We start from the raw sequence: 15,259 nt of genomic DNA on the forward strand, positions 1-15,259 counted from the left end.
TTGTGTGAGCCACCTGAGATCACTGTGGAGATCGGAGTTGCTGATGTCTTACAAAGGCTTGGCAAGGCTCGACTGTGTTGTATGGACAGCAGGTACCCAGGGGGCACAAGAGGATGTTGCTGCCCCATATTGAAAGTGCTGCTTCTCTTCAGACTGCCCCTCCTCTCCATCCATTCATCCATAGGCCCCACCCTCGCCGGCCCTCTGGCTCACTGCCACCTCTTCTCTTGTAATCCATCCTCCACCTGGTAGCATCCAGCAAGATCTTTCTGAAGCACAGATTGGTCCCTGTCACTCCCCACTTAAAACCCTTCAAGCTCTTGATGTCTCTGAGGATAAAAGCTAAACCCCTTAGACCCTGAGGGAGGGGGTGGCTTCCCTCTCCAATCCATTGCTCTAGCCTGCCTCTGTCTGCAAAACCCCTCCCTGGTGTTTCCTCCTCCAACTCCCTTCAAATTCCTTCCCCGGGGCCCTTCCCTGAACCCAACTGTGAACTGGACACTCCTTGCCACATTGCCAAGTCCCTTGGGCTTCCATTCACACAACCCCAGAGTTGTCTCTACCTTCTAGCATGGCCCCACTAGGCTGTAAGTGCCCTGTGAATGCCTTAAGACCGGATCTTGGGCGTTTGTATTCTTAGTTCTCACAAAGCATTAGTGGGTATTGGATGAATGAATGAATGAATGAATGAATGAGCAGCTCTCTCAGGATGCAAGGATTCTGGGCTGAAACTTTACACCTGCCTGGGTAGGGGGTGGGAGGATTGAGAACAACATAATATGTCATATTATGTCATAATATGTGCTCTGGAAGTGGCCTTCCTTTGTGCATGTCCCACTGGCATCTTGCCTGGCTGTGCCTCCAGAATGGCCCCCCTGGTACATCATGTGCCCTGCAATATCAGGGGCTGTGATTTCACAGAGGGGTCCAGAACTGTTCCCCTGGGAGGCATGGGGTCCTGACCCTAACCCCACATACATAGGTTCTCCTTTCCCTTGGACATTTCACTGTAGCCCCCTCTGTCTCTGTCTCTCTGTCTCTGTCTGTCTCTGTCTGTCTCTGTCTGTCTCTGTCTGTCTCTGTCTGTCTCTGTCTGTCTCTGTCTGTCTCTGTCTGTCTGCCTCTCTCTCTCTCTCTCTCTCTCTCTCTCTCTCTCTCTCTCTCTCTCTCTCTGTGTGTGTGTGTGTGTGTGTGTGTGTGTGTGTACCCAACATCCATCCCCACCTCCATGTGTCTCTGGTCTGAGGCCTGCCTTGGCCAGCTCCCTATGCTTGCATTTCTGGCTTCCTGGCCAGCTTTGCAGGGCTGACCCTTGCTCTATGAATGTTACCATTCTGTGGGTCTAAGCCTTGCCGGCATATTTGGTTCCCAGCTCCTGCTGACACCTGCCTTATAATTGTAAATCTGTGCTATGTGCCAGGCCTTGTTGTGGGATCAGAAGTAAAGCATGCAGCTTCTGGGTCCTCTAGCCCACTGGCATCTTGCCTGAATGTGCCTCCAGAGTGGCCCTTCTGGGGCAGCATATGCCCTGCTATAGCAGAGGCTACGTCTTCAGTGATGGACCCCAAGTGTCTCCTTGGGTGGGCCCAGAGAGGACCTCACTGCAGGTGTGGAGGAGGTAGGGCCAGGGAGGGTTTACTGAGGGAAGTTAAGGTGTCTAGGTGGACCAATGAGGAGGAAGAGTACAATGGGGTCCTCACTCGGGGGGGGGCACCACTGCCCACTCTGTACTGTGTTCCACACCAGCCTCACACTAGGCACCAGCATGGTCAGTGGGTGTAATTAGGTCCATCTAACAGATAGAGAAACAGAGGCTTAAAGAGGCCCCAGGTCACCAGAGACATTGTGGGGCCTGGATTCTTGTCTGTTGTCATTTTAGACTCCTAAGAAAGAAAACTAGAAGAGATTGGAAGAGGGGAAGAGAGGTTGATGCCTGCTGTGTCCCACAAGACAAGGCAAAGTAGCTGCTGACAGCGACTTCCTAGGAGGAGTGGGGGGTTGGTCTTGTCCCCTGCACAACCTACTGTGGGAGAACCCTCACATGAGATGCTCCACGGCCCCTCCCCCAAGAGGCAGGCACTTTGCCTATTCGGAGGATAATTCCCCATTATACAGAGATATTTAGCCTAATAGAAGCCGACAGATCATTCAGGGCAGTAATGTACTCCAGCTTCAAGCGGTTAGTTTTCTCAGCCTGAACTCCTAGATTAAAGACTCCTTACCCATGCCTGCCCCGCACTGGTGCTCATGACCTTGACGGCAGTGGTGGGGTAGGTTTCCCCCTCCCTACCTCCCTTCTCTTGTTTTGCTGGTTTTCTTCTCACCCCACCCCATCTCTCTCTCTTTTTCTTTTAAAGATTTTCTTCTTAAATATTCAGCTGAAAGGCTATTGCTTAAACCCTGCAATGCTCTGGAGACAGGCTCACTGTGTTCAGCTACCATCCATCATGGGGCCTGGCTGGGTCAGAGCACTGGCTCGACCGTGTGCTGCTGGTGGACACTGGGTGACTGGACCCTCTGGCAGATAGCCTGTACCCTCTCTGCCCAGGTCCAGGCCTACAGAGACTTGGCTTGTTCCCTTCTCTGAGTACTGAGAGTGGGTACTGAGAGTGGGGACTCCCATGAGAAGACAGAACCCAAGGTCCATGTATACTGGAATAGGGGTCTTCTGGGTTGGGACCTCCAACAGCCTGTGACCTGCTGGTTGAGGGATTTGGCAGTAGGGGAGCACTTCTGTATGGGGAGATTCCTGCTTCTTCCTGGCAATGGTAGGATAATCTTGGGGATGGGAGTTGAGGAGTTCTCTAGGTGAGATGCCACTAAGGGATTCTGTGGCTGATGGGCTGTAGAACCCTGGACTGACTGGTCCCATTTCCTCTCTGGAACTCAATTTCCCGTCTGCTAAATGGGATTATGCATTTCAATCTATTTGCTCCTGGTGTGGGTGAGGGTCAAACTGGAGAATAGACTATAGGGACGTGACTAGCGGCTCTCCTGGGCACTACTTTGCTTTCAGTCTCTGTCACACTCACTTTGACCTGCGCAGCCTAGCCTTGATTTGTTACATAGACAGAATCTAAGAAATGCACCGCAGGAAGAACTTTCCTGTTTAGTGTAAATCCTCATTCAACATGTGGGCATCCCAGACTCCCTTGCAGCTTTCGGGGACAGAGCTCACTCTTCATTCATGACAGGGGTCTGCAATTCTTTTCTCTCTGGGCTCTGCTCTGCTCTCCACCATGAATGCCACGCTGCTTGGTCAGAAACCTGAAGTTCTGTCCAGGCTCCTGAGGCTTCTGCTGGAGACACTAGCATCCCTTCCCAATGATGTCTCTCTGAGCAGCTCTTCTGACAGGGTGATAGGCTCTTTGGAAATGGCTAGTCCATTTCAAGTGCTGTTGTCAGGCTCAATAGTTAATAGCACTGGCTGCTTTTTTTCCAAGAACTCAGGTTCGAATCCTAGCATCCACATGGTGGCTGACAACCATCTGTAATTCCAGTTCCAAAGGATCTGATGCCCTCTTCTGGCCTCTGCAGGCACTAGGCACACACATGGTATACACGACTTACACAAAGCATGCGATATAAATAACATAAAATACACATTAATTAATTAAAATTAAATTTAAAAAGAGTTAGAGTGGCTGATCACATGACCCCAAGAACTCTAAGCTACCAGGCAATTCGCAAAGGCTTCACTCTGCATCTGGTTCCTGGAGCTACTCATAGGAACCATCCATGTTCTAGAAACGGTTCTGTCTACTTTGTCCATTTATGTAGCAAGCAAAGGGATTTGAGCAGGGATCTCTCTGCCTTCCCTATTGGCCTTCCTAGGCTGGGTCTACCTTCGAAGCTCCACCTGAGTCTGTCAATCTTGTTTCTGGCAGGATCTGCTAGTGCCATGAGAGCCTCTGCAGAGCCAGTCTGACATCCCCTTCATTTAAAGCCACTCCCCGTAAGAGCCATTCACTCACAGACTTGGAAATGACTTCTTAACCACTGAGCCTCCTGGCCCCTGGGTTTCTGTTTTATCCAGAAGGAAGTCACACAAAGCCTTGCCTGTGTGCGCTGGAGTCTCTGCTATCATTTGGTATACCTCTATCCCTGTGAGTCTGCAGTAAACCTCACACACAGACTTCTCCAGCCTGCCTATGTCTTTTCAGTGTTCTGCACAGCATCTCCAGAACTTTTTAGAACAGCTTGGAAGCTAACTAGCTCAAGCCCAGCTGGCCTTTTAGCCCTCTGCGGGGAGTCAAAGGAGCTGGATGTTCAGTGATAGATAACCAATCCTTGATGTCTCTCTTCTGAAGAGTCCCCAACTTTTGGTGAGATGATGTGGTGGGGCATTTGTATAGACAGGGAATGGAGCCTTCAGAAATGAGATAACCAACCCAAACCGCACAGCTAGCAAAGGCAGAGGAGGTAGGAACTCCAGTCTAGGATGTTCCAGGACCCAGCTCAAAGTTCTACCCCATACTGGCCCTGCCCTCAGCCCCACATTATTCTGAACCACTCCTGCCTGTCCCTTCCCCAGGCTCAGCCAGAGTTGTCTTGAGCAGGCCCCTGCTGGGGCTCTTCTGAGCCACCCATCTGGTCCTGTCTGAGGGCTGGCTTGTCTCCTGTCAGTCTGAGGGTAAGGCTCACCATGCCTTTTCCTGTGTTCCCTGCACAGGATGAAGGAACAGAAAAGGGGTTCGGGAAGGAAGATGCGCCCCCAGGGACCGAGACTCAGGAGGGGTGGGTGGCTCCATGGGAGTCGCAATCTGCTTCTTATTTTTTCAGAGTTATTTTAAGCCAGTGGTCTGGTTGTAAGAGCAGCACGAGTCTGTGGATGTGGCTCTGGACTCACCCTCTTCCTCTTGTCTCCTTACCCCGCCTCCTCATCCCAGGCATCAGACAACTGCTGTTGCGGCTGCTGAGGCGGGCAGCCTCCCCCACAAACTCTCCAGTCTTCTCCCCTCCTCCTTGGGTGACTGTGACAGCCAAGCCCACTACCCTCCCCCCTGCTCTGGGGGAGCAGCCTAGGCTCCAGTTGGCAGCTTGAGAGGACTTTTAACAATGAAAAAAAGCATCATTGCATTTATCTGGTTAAAGCCCTCCAGTGGCTTTTCTTGTACTTAGGATCAGAGCCAAAGGCCCCATCTTGGCCTTCAGTGCCTCAGGCTCCTCGAAGCCTCCCTTCCTGAAGCCTCAGTTCTATTGTGGCCCCCTTCAGGAAGATCTCCCCTGACCCTCTGGCTAGACCCAGTCCTGCTCCTGTTCCCTTCTCTGTGGATGGAGGTTAGGGTTGCCGCTGAGTTTGTCTCTCTGAGGAAAGGTCTTGTTTCTCTGCTTATCACCTGGCTTTGTGACAGGTCCAGATCCTTCTGTCTCACGCTCCCATGCCCTCGTGCATTGCAGGTACCTATGGCCTACCTAGCGTTTAGGACTTCCTCAAAAGCATTTTGTGAATGAACAAGTGATGCAGAAACAGATAAAGGCATGAGCAGATGATGAAGCTAGTTATATTGGCAGTTGATGACTACGTGTGTGTGTGTGTGTGTGTGTGTGTGTGTGTGTGTGTGTGTAATCGTTTGCCCTTTTAACAGCAGGCTCAGGAGACCCCGGCCTGAAGCCCTGCATGTGCAGGATGCTCACAGGTATGAGAGTCCATTTCCTGTTCAGTCATGTAAGGTCTTTCACCTCTTAGGCCTTTGTTACTCCACCTGTGGGCTGATGCTATCTGGCTGGCAGCCATGGCCTCTGAGGTCATCTATGCCAGCACTGGCGGGAAGGGAGTGAGTCAGGTGTGGATGGCAGCTCACCTTGGAATTCTGCTCCTGGAGTGTAGGCCCGGGCCAGGAGAGCTGCTGGGAGCACTGCCTGCATCTCACTACTGTATTCACAGTCAAGGTCCCTAGACACAGTGGCAGCTTCAATTGGATACGTTTCCATCTTTCTCTGTATGGCCTTGTGTTTCAAGAACTTTCTTTGATACGTTTATTTCTCGATTTTCTAGCTTTCCATTGTTACGCATTGTTTTCCATGAAATAAAAATAAGAAGACAAAAGACTCCCACTCCACCTCAACTATACCCTGCCGAAGTGGCTTCTGACTTGTCCCTGGGAAGACAGTGCTAGGATGTGGCCTAAGTGACTCTTGTCCTTAGGCGGATGGTTTCCTCACTCTGTGCCTTGATTTCCTCCTCTGACTCACAAAAGGGGTCACCCCTTCACTGAGTGCTGCCATCTTGGTAGGGTAGCTAGATGGAGAGGTGTTGAAGGAGGAACTCAAGTTTCAGCCCCCAACTCTGGTGGGACCAGAGTCACATGTGGCTCCTCAGACCTCAGCTGTTACCCAAACCCTAAATGGGTCTGCGATCTGGAAGTGAGATTCTGCTGCCCAGGCGGAGCCAGCAGGGACGAGTGGGCTCCACAGCACAAAGCCTGTGTGCCTTGACTCCGCCTGCCTTGCTTTCTTGCCTTCCTACCCATCACTGTCAGGGGATCTCTGCTGTGTTGTTGCTCCCAGGCCGTTGGCTATTTTTAACGGCTGAGTGCTATTCCATTGAGCAGAGGAGCTGGGAGTCTTGTTGTCTTGGTTGTAATGTTTAAGTAGAGAACAGCTCTGTTCCCAAATGGGGTTTCTCTCTCAAAACATTTCCTCGAAGACAATCTCAAGGATCTCTCTCGAGGCCGCCATGTCAGGGGTCTGACAGATATGCGTGGGGTGAGGCCGTTCATGAGAAGGATGGTGGGCTCCTGGGAGGGTGACAGCAGACTTGAGGGGTCTGAGTTATGGGCTCGCTTTTGTTACTGTCTAGCTGTGTGGCCTCGGGCAAATCCTTTGCCTTCTCTGACCCTCAGATTTTTCCATGGACTGTGGCTTAGGTAAACAAGGGTTGGTCTAGTTGTGTTGTCCAGTATGACAGCCACTAGCCACCTGCAAATTAAAATGTAAGTTAATTAAAATAAAACAAAATAATCTAGCGATTTGATTCCATGGCTAAAAGGGCTCGTGAAAACAGAACATCTGAGTTCTGTCCCCAGACCCTACAGCAGGAAAGAATCCTCTCTCTCTCTCTCTCTCTCTCTCTCTCTCTCTCTCACACACACACACACACACACTCGAGCGCGCCAATCAATCAATCAATCAATAAATCAATCAGCATCGCTATCCACATATCTACATGTGTGAGTGGCTGGTGGCCGCCATGTTGAACAATACAACACACATATAGAACCTTGGCTCTTGGTCTCAATGCAGAAACTCTACTGGGCATGTGCAGATCTGGAGGTACCTCCTGTGGCATAGTGAGCCCTCGTGAGCTGTGATCTGACGATTATGGGGCTCTGTCTTCAGATCTTGTTATAGGGCCAGAAGAAAAGGGAACAGCTCTGAGCTTGAAGCTCGAGTCCTGAAGCGGTGACTTGCCAAAGGCTAGCGGCTCTGGAAGGGTCTGTTTGTATGGTTACTACCCTGTCTCTCAGCCAGAATCTCTGCTTGGAGAAGGTGAGGTAGAGAGGGTGGCCCCTAGGGGTGGCCCACAGCCAAGAATGGGTCAGTAGCATAGTGTAGAGGTACAGCCTGTGGTCTTCTGATTGCTCAGACAGGAGGGTACTAGGAACTCTGGCTCCTCCCTCCTTCACTTTAGGAGACTAGCCTTTGTACAGAGGTCCTTCTGCCACCAAGGGAACCTAGGGGTAGGAAGATGTCAAACTAAGAAGCCAAAGGCAAGCCTGGATGATCTCACCTCAGATTTACACTGATATTCCAATATTGCTACCCCAGTTCCCATACCCTCTGTCCCTCATAAGACCTCTATAGCACTCCCCTGTTTCTTGTCTTTTCTAGGGATCCTACAGCAATGTCCTGGCTCTTTTGAGTCCGTGGGCTGCACAACTCTCAGGGCTCTGACCCGGTCCAGCTCTGACCATCCTTAAGCTGATTCCTGTCCCCACCTGGTCACAGGAGCTCCCTGTGCTTCAGGACTCAGTCAAGCACTGGACCAGTTTCGGTAGGTACATCCCAACGGCCCCTTCTCCCCAGCTCTAGGGATGCCTGTGTGTTCTCGCCCTGCAGGAGGAAGGACACCTTTTTAAACACTTCTTATCAGAATTATAGGTAGGGGTTGGGAGAAGTCTGCTTCAATAAAATGAAGGCATCGGCTCGTGTAGCCAGTGGCATCCGGTGGTAGAAGCCGACTTGAAGTGAGGCTTGATAGAGTTGTTCAGACAGTGTGAAAGACTCTGGCTTCTGTTCACGTACTTTGCGCTTCTTTCTTGGTAATGGCTGCACCCCTAGAGGCGTTTGACACAACCTGGGCTGGTGGTGTGTTTGGAGATTTTAAGTCTAAGGTTGAAGAAAGACATCTGATTTCATGATGAAACAAAATAGAGTTCTAGAATTGGCCTATTGGTCCTCGTTGACAGGGTTTGGACTCTTCTGGGCCTTTCACGAGGTTCACAGTTCTTAAAGACACTGATGGTCTTGGAGGCCAGGGTCTGCTCTTTTCTAGGAGGGCAACCAAGATGGAGCAAAAGTTGTTTCTCAAAGAAATCTTGAAACCTTGCTGCAGGAGACCGGAGACTTTACAACTGAAAGAGACAAATGACAAATGCAGACAGAATTTGCCTAACAGGACGGCTTGAAGCCAGACCAAATGGGTCTGAACATGCTGTGTCTCCTCAGACAAATCTCTGCACCTCTTCTCTGGGGTTAGTTTCCTCATCTGACAGGGCCACCAAGAGAGATACCTGGCACCTGGCATCTGGCAGGAGCTCAAGATGCCCTTGTTCTCTTCCCTTCTCTATTTTGGGGACGTTTGAGACATCTGTGTTTTCTTCAAACTTAGAATGATCTGCTGGAGGAGTGTGTTGGTCAGAATCCTGTAAACTGGGCTTGAGCCAAGGACTTGTATGCAGAGGGCAAGGTCTCTGGAGAAGAAGGGGAGAGATGGAGAGACTGAGGCAGAAATGGGGGTGTAGCATGGCCATTTACACTTTGGGTAAAGTCCATTCAGTCCTTCAGCATAACTCAGAACAGTCCCTGGATAAGGAGCCAGTCTCTCCACTCTACATTAGCCAGCCATTGGCCACCCGCAGGGCCCAGCATTGCTCCAGCAAGGGCTGCCCGTTCGAAGGGTATTTCTCTGGAGAAAGGGAGCAATGAGATGCTGCAGGCCTCTCCAGCCAGGGGAGATGGGAATGCTGTCCCCTCTGCCTGGTCCCCAGGAGCCCTTCTCTTTTCTGTCCATATGTCTTTCCTTGTTATTCATTCCTGTCCATTTTCCAAGGCCCACTTCTGGTCCCTTCATTTCCAGGGAGTTTCTCCTTGCTGTTTCAGGCAGTGATTATCTCCAAGGGTCCATGTTCCATGTAGGAGGACAGATACCCAGCATGCACTTCCTCTCAAACACTCCACTGGTTCCTGTGTCGGTGCCAAAGTGCACTGCTCTGTTTGCCTTGACCACTAGGAAGCTCACAGACAGACAGTTTGTAGCTCTTTCTGCTGAGCCTTCAGGATACAGCTGTTCAATAAACCTTTTCCTGCTTCTGCCTTCTTGGCCTTTTCCCCCATTGTCCTGATTTCTTATTTTTAAGCTGTGCTGGTAACATTATCCTCAGAAACCTCAGGCGCTTTAGGAAAGAGGCAGGGCGAAGCTAACCAAGAGGGGCTGACAGGGAAGCACTCGACCCACAAATGCTGGCCCTTGACATTCCCAGAGGCAGCCTGGGAAGAGGGTCTCCCTGGCACAGGTCCAGGCTCATGTCCAAGGAGACAGACACCATAGCCTGCCCATGGGGCCCTGTCCAGTGCCCACCCTGCACTCTGTGACTTGGGAAGAGCACTGTTCTGCTCCCAGTTGTCTCCTCCCTCCCTGGCTTATCAGAAGCTAATGAAAGAGGCTGGAAACCCAATCCTCTGGTAATTAAATTTACTTAACGGGTATTCAAGTGGAGTAATGAGAAGTTTAATGCAGTGATTAGATTTTTCTTTAATTAATTAAAATGAGAGCTGTGTGTCTTGCCAGCAAGCCAACTTGACCCTGTGCTTGAGAGCAACTGGTACACAGTGGGAAACCTGCCTAAGGAAGTAGGGGTTCAAGGCAGTGGCACCCCCAGCCCTGGCCCTGCTGCCCTCAGAAGTGATGCCCGTTCAGACCCATCACCCATTCAGTGCTTGCTTCTGAGCTGGAGGAGAGCCCAGGTCTGAGTCACCTGAAGTAACCAGGGGTCCCCACCTTCAAAGAGCCAACACTGAGCCATGTGAGGTTCAGACAAGAGAGACAGCAAGGCAGATGGAAAAAAGTGCAGGAAGATTCCCAGCACCATGATAGCAGAGGTGATGGGGGTGGCACCTTTTCCTACATGTCCAGCCAGACCCGGGTTAAGGCTAAGCCAGCTGTGCTAACAGAGGAAGTAGATTAATATGTAAGAGAATGGACTGGGGCTCAGGGTGGCCCTGGTGACCCAAAGAGCTGTGTGCCTGGGCATCTCTTCCAGAGGCTGGTCCTCTTTGTTATGTTTTCAAGGATGTAGTCCCTTGGAACCACTTTTGCTGTGTTGGGACAGAGGGGTCTGGGAATGCCACCCTAGTTGTGTGGACTGAACATTGGATAGGCCTAGGCAGAAGACTGGTCCCAGGACCGACAGGCAGTAGTGTGCTACTGACAGGCAGTGGTGTGGCACCCCAAGGACTCCGTGTCTTCACTGTGCTGGCTCCAGACCCATATGCGCCAAGCACTGTGGTACATCTCTCAGCAGAGGGGCAGGTGCTGGGGTGGGAGGGCTGAGTGGCCCTGTTTGTCCATCTGCACAGGCAGCTCTGCTGCCTGTGGGCAGGACTCCCGTGCCAGACCCTGCTCAAAACGGCCTAGATGAATCAGACATGGTCCCTGCCCACAGGGCTGGTGGGGGAGGTAGAAAAAGAAACAGGAACAACAGCTCTGAGTGATCAGAGCTGAGGTGGGGGCGGCCTTGGGACTGGGGTGATCCATGGATCTGTGTTTAGAGCGTTGGCTTGGAGCAGGTGGGAGGCAGAGAGGGCTGGAGGTAGGGACAGCAAGAAGAGAAAGATGAAGAGGAAGGCACCCATGAGAGAGGCTGGGGCCCCTGGGTAAATGGCTCTTCCTTAGGACTAGCTGTGACCCTCACAGTGAGCCAAGGTTCTCTCAATGAGGGGAGGGCTGGCAGTGTGCTTGGCTTTGGGTTGGGAGTGGCACTTTACTAAGAAGCTTTCTGTGTTCCTTTCCTAGAAGACTTGGGGACAGGCAGGGCTCTGTATGGGGTTACTCATGTGGATATAGTAAGCCAAACTGGTATGTGCTGGGCCTGTGGCCTCTGGGCCTGTACACTGGAGTACACTAACTCTGAAAGCATGGGCTCAGGTGCCCTCCTCTTATCCCGGGTACCAGCAGAGCCTAGGGAGTCAGTCAAAGAGCCTGGGCCACCAGATTGCCACTCAGAACTGGGCCTTTGGCCTGGGGAAGTGAGAAGACCCTCAGCTGGGAAGGGATGGAAGGGACACTATCTGACTGTAGTTCAGAGCATGGCGCTAGCCAGAGCCAGGGTGGGGGTGGGGTGGCCTTCTGTCCCCATCTTCTGCTTCCTCTTTCTCCCGGATCCCACCCCTCTGCCTCCCCTCACCCTCATTTCCCTCATCTATGCCTATCCCTGAACATTTAGGATTACAGGAGCTACCCATCTGAGAAGCGGGAATCTAAGAGAGAGGTGAATGGACCCTCTCAAAGCCACTGGCTTTGCCCTCAGGGTCACACTAAGGGACAGCATCTGAGATCACATGATCCTGAGTTCCCTCCCTAAACAGACACTTCACATTTCCCCTGGGGTGGGGCCTTGAAGGGCATGTGTTCACCCAAGCTCAGTCTACACAGCAGGCGCCCCAGGAAGATGAGTGTCCAGATGGTCCATCCACCCTCAACTGTCTCTTAGTTGTCTGCAGCCTGGGAAGCCAGGTCCATGGATGTGAAATCAAGGCCTGGACTAAGGTCGGATCCTCAGAGGCCAGTCTGCTCAGATCCTCCATTAATCCACTCCCTTCCTTGCTAGAGTTTGTCTCCACCACTCCTCTCCAAGGGTCCCTAGCACCCCTGCCACATCCCCAGGGCTTTCCACCCTCACAGTCCTCCAGCCTGAAGCAGGGCTCCTCCCTGAGGTCTTGTCTCTCCTCCCAGCCAGCGCTGCCTCTGGTGTTGCAGTTCTGAGTGCGCCCCAGAAGCCTTCCAGACTGGGCCCAGATGCCTCCTTCATGGCCCCTGGCGTCGGGCACAGTGCCAGGCACTTCCTGTGGGCACCGTCTCACAGCTGTGGACTGCCTACCACTTGGGCTCTTGGGCATTCTCTTCTGACGGATCCGTCACATGGAGACTGGACGATGTGATGTACCTGGTGTTCTAGGCTAGTCGCCCCCTGAGCCTGCCACACAGTAGGGACACAAGAGGAAGCTGAGGTCCCCTACATATTACCCATCATCCTGTCTTCTTGTGTCCATGGCTTTTCCTCTGTCTTGGCTCAGGGGATCCCTCATGGTGAGTACATCACAGGATTCAGTGATTTCTCCCCATCCAGTGATTTCTGGGGTGGCTGCCAGCTTCCTGCTCATTAAACTTCCTTGTGCATGCCCCCACCATGCCCACCTCCCCCACCATGCCCACCTCCCCCACCATGCCCACCTCCCCCCCACCATGCCCACCTCCCCCATCATACCCACCTCCCCCACCATGCCCACCTCCCCCACCATGCCTACATCCCCCCATGCCCACCTTCCCCCACCATGCCCACCTCCCCCACCTTGCCCACCTCCCCCCACCAAGCCCACCTCCCCCCACCAAGCCCACCTCCCCTCACCATGCCCACCTCCCCCACCATGCCCACCTCCCCCCACCATGCACACCTTTTGCAGAAGGATCAAGACAATGGCCTCAGGGGCTCTCAGACAAGTCTTAAATGTTCAGGCACAGCAGGCTCAAGATCAAGGGGTCCCTGCCTGGGCTGCTGAGACAGGTAGAAAGCTACATAGGGAAGCCATGTCTGGGTTCCCTTACCTGTTTCTTTAATCCAGGCTGTGTGATTATGAGCTGTTCCTGCAACCTCTCTGTGCTTGAGTTTCCTCTAATGTTAAAGAGGCAATGGCAGGCCCCCTATAGATGATGGCAACATGGAGGAGTGGTTCAGCCCAGTTCAGGCCTACCATGCGCTCAGGACATAGTGTGCTGGCCCTCCACCCACTGCTCTTGCTGCAACAGCCCCATGAAGGAGTTTGGGGGATGGCACTCCAGAAGATAGGGACAAAGGAAGAGTGTGAAAGGGGATGAGGCGAGGCACACAGGTAGGAGGGGACACGCCAGGGAAAAAGCAAAGACCTGTACCCACGTCGGAAATGTCCTCACATGAGAAAGCCCCTCTTGCCCCACCCACAGCCTCCTCTGCCAACACCTCACTGCTGTGGTCAGGTGTGTCTCCTAGAACTTTTCCTGTGCCTTTGTAAACGTATTTACTGTGTGATGCTTTAGAAAAGAAGTGGAATCATATCTACGTGTCATTCTGCAAGCCCCATTTGTCACTTACCGGTGGAGGGGCATCTGTCACATCATAGCACAGGTCTACGGTGTTCTTTTTAATCGTTGCCTAATATTCCATTGTTTGGACACAGTGTGATTTATGTAACCAGTCTCCCGGTGATGGATACTTAAGCTGCCTCCCATCCTTCACCCCTGCAGACAACGCTTCAGTGAATATCCTCGCGCATGTATCGGGTTGGCACAGGTAGGCATTTCAGTAGGATGAATTTCTAGGGTAGAGTTGCAGGGAGGGGTGCAGATGCTGTTTGACGGCTCCATTGCTCTTCTGAAAGATAAGGCCAGCTTCTGCTGGTCCTTGGTGACAAGAGTGGCTGCCTCACCACCTTCTAAACCCAGCACAGTCGGTCTTGTTAATTTTTGCCAATCTAGAAAACCGCCTCGCTGTGGTTGCAACTCTCACTTTGTGCCTTCCCAATGAGGCCATCTTTTCATGTGGTTATTGGCCGCGAGGGCTTCTTCCTGTGTTATTTGACTGTTCAGATCCTTTGCCCATTTTTCTTTTCTTTTTGCCTTTTTCTTATTGATATAAAGGAGCTTTTAGCACATTAGGAACGGTCAAACTTTCATCTGTTGCTTGCATTGGAAATATTCTCCCTAGCCCGCCGTTTGTCTTTTTAGCTCTGTTTATGGCAACTTTGGCCATGTAGCGGCCTTACATCTTTATTTAGTCAAGTCGGTCAGGGTTCTCTGGGCCTCTCAGGCGCACATCTGGCTTGGAGAGACTTCCTGTATGGCTTTCTCAGAGGAGCAGGGACAAGGTCAGGTGTGGCTGGCACAGTCCTTCGACTGCAACTGGGGCCCTTGTGCCAGAAGAGACAGTGGGAGATAGGGGTTGGGGGTCGGTCTTAAAGAGGTTGTTCTTGGAACTGAACCGCCACGGTGACGGGATGTGATGGTGAGAGAGAGCTAGCTTGGCGTTCGGCTTGGCAGCTGAGTGGCCCATGTCCCCACCACTCTCAGTAGGGGATAGGACTAGGGAGGGAAGTGTGTGTGGTGTGTGTGTGTGCTCACTTCTGCAGGGCTCATACATTTGAGCACACACTTGTATAAACATACATGCTTCCTGAATGTGCAAGAGGTTCTGGAGAGTGTTGCATCTGTCCTGGGGCCTGGTTGGGAAGGGTGTTTACTTTTGTGGAGTCTATGTATCACCTCTCTGTTTCTCTGTCTCTGTCTCTCTCTCCTCCCCTCTCCCTCTTCCCCCTCCCTTTTCCCCTCTGTCCCCTATTGCCATAGGAAACTTTGTTTTCCATAAGGAACTAGCTGCAAAGACATGTTGCTACTCACTGAGCGTCACAGAGCTACTAAATGGTGCAAAGCAGTTGTTGGAGGGTTTTTTTTTTTTTTTTTAGGTAACTCTGACCCAACCTCTCCTGCCCAGAGTTCCTGCCGTGTCCCTCCACTCATTTCTAATGTGGCCAACTGGAGTCGTGGGGACTCGTGAGGACAGTTACAGAGCCCGCATTTGATGTGTGGCCCCATTCTTCTGAGACACTTCATCTTTTTTGTCCTGTGTTCCATCCTGAGTGGTACGGTCACAGTGCCACCTCCTCGGGTGTCTGTGGGCAGTGTGAGTCAGTACGCTTCACACGGGGGGGCTCACTGGTGTATCTGTAGTGGCGGTGACGGTGGTGACAATGACGGTTCTGGCAGCGGTGCCTTTGCCTTTGTGTTGGC

General features: G+C 52.0%; 1 protein-coding gene across 15 annotated transcripts in view; it reads left to right on the forward strand.

Moving 5' to 3' along the window:
* Lingo1 (leucine rich repeat and Ig domain containing 1) overlaps positions 1 to 15,259 on the forward strand; it is a 180,391-nt gene that overhangs the window by 105,199 nt on the left and 59,933 nt on the right. For 8 of the 15 annotated variants that reach the window (XM_076925676.1, XM_076925684.1, XM_076925680.1 and 5 more), the window contains one exon: positions 7,834 to 7,996. The exons of 4 other annotated variants lie outside the window; for them this stretch is intronic. The gene's annotated coding sequence lies outside the window, so the exon portion shown is untranslated. Of the gene's footprint in view, positions 1 to 7,833; positions 7,997 to 12,175; positions 12,530 to 13,653; positions 13,767 to 15,259 lie in introns of all 15 variants that reach the window. 3 more of the 15 variants (XR_013107640.1, XM_076925679.1, XR_013107641.1) reach the window with 2 other exon arrangements.

This window comes from Arvicanthis niloticus, chromosome 26 (assembly GCF_011762505.2).
Source record: "Arvicanthis niloticus isolate mArvNil1 chromosome 26, mArvNil1.pat.X, whole genome shotgun sequence".
Taxonomy (NCBI): Eukaryota; Metazoa; Chordata; class Mammalia; order Rodentia; family Muridae; genus Arvicanthis; species Arvicanthis niloticus.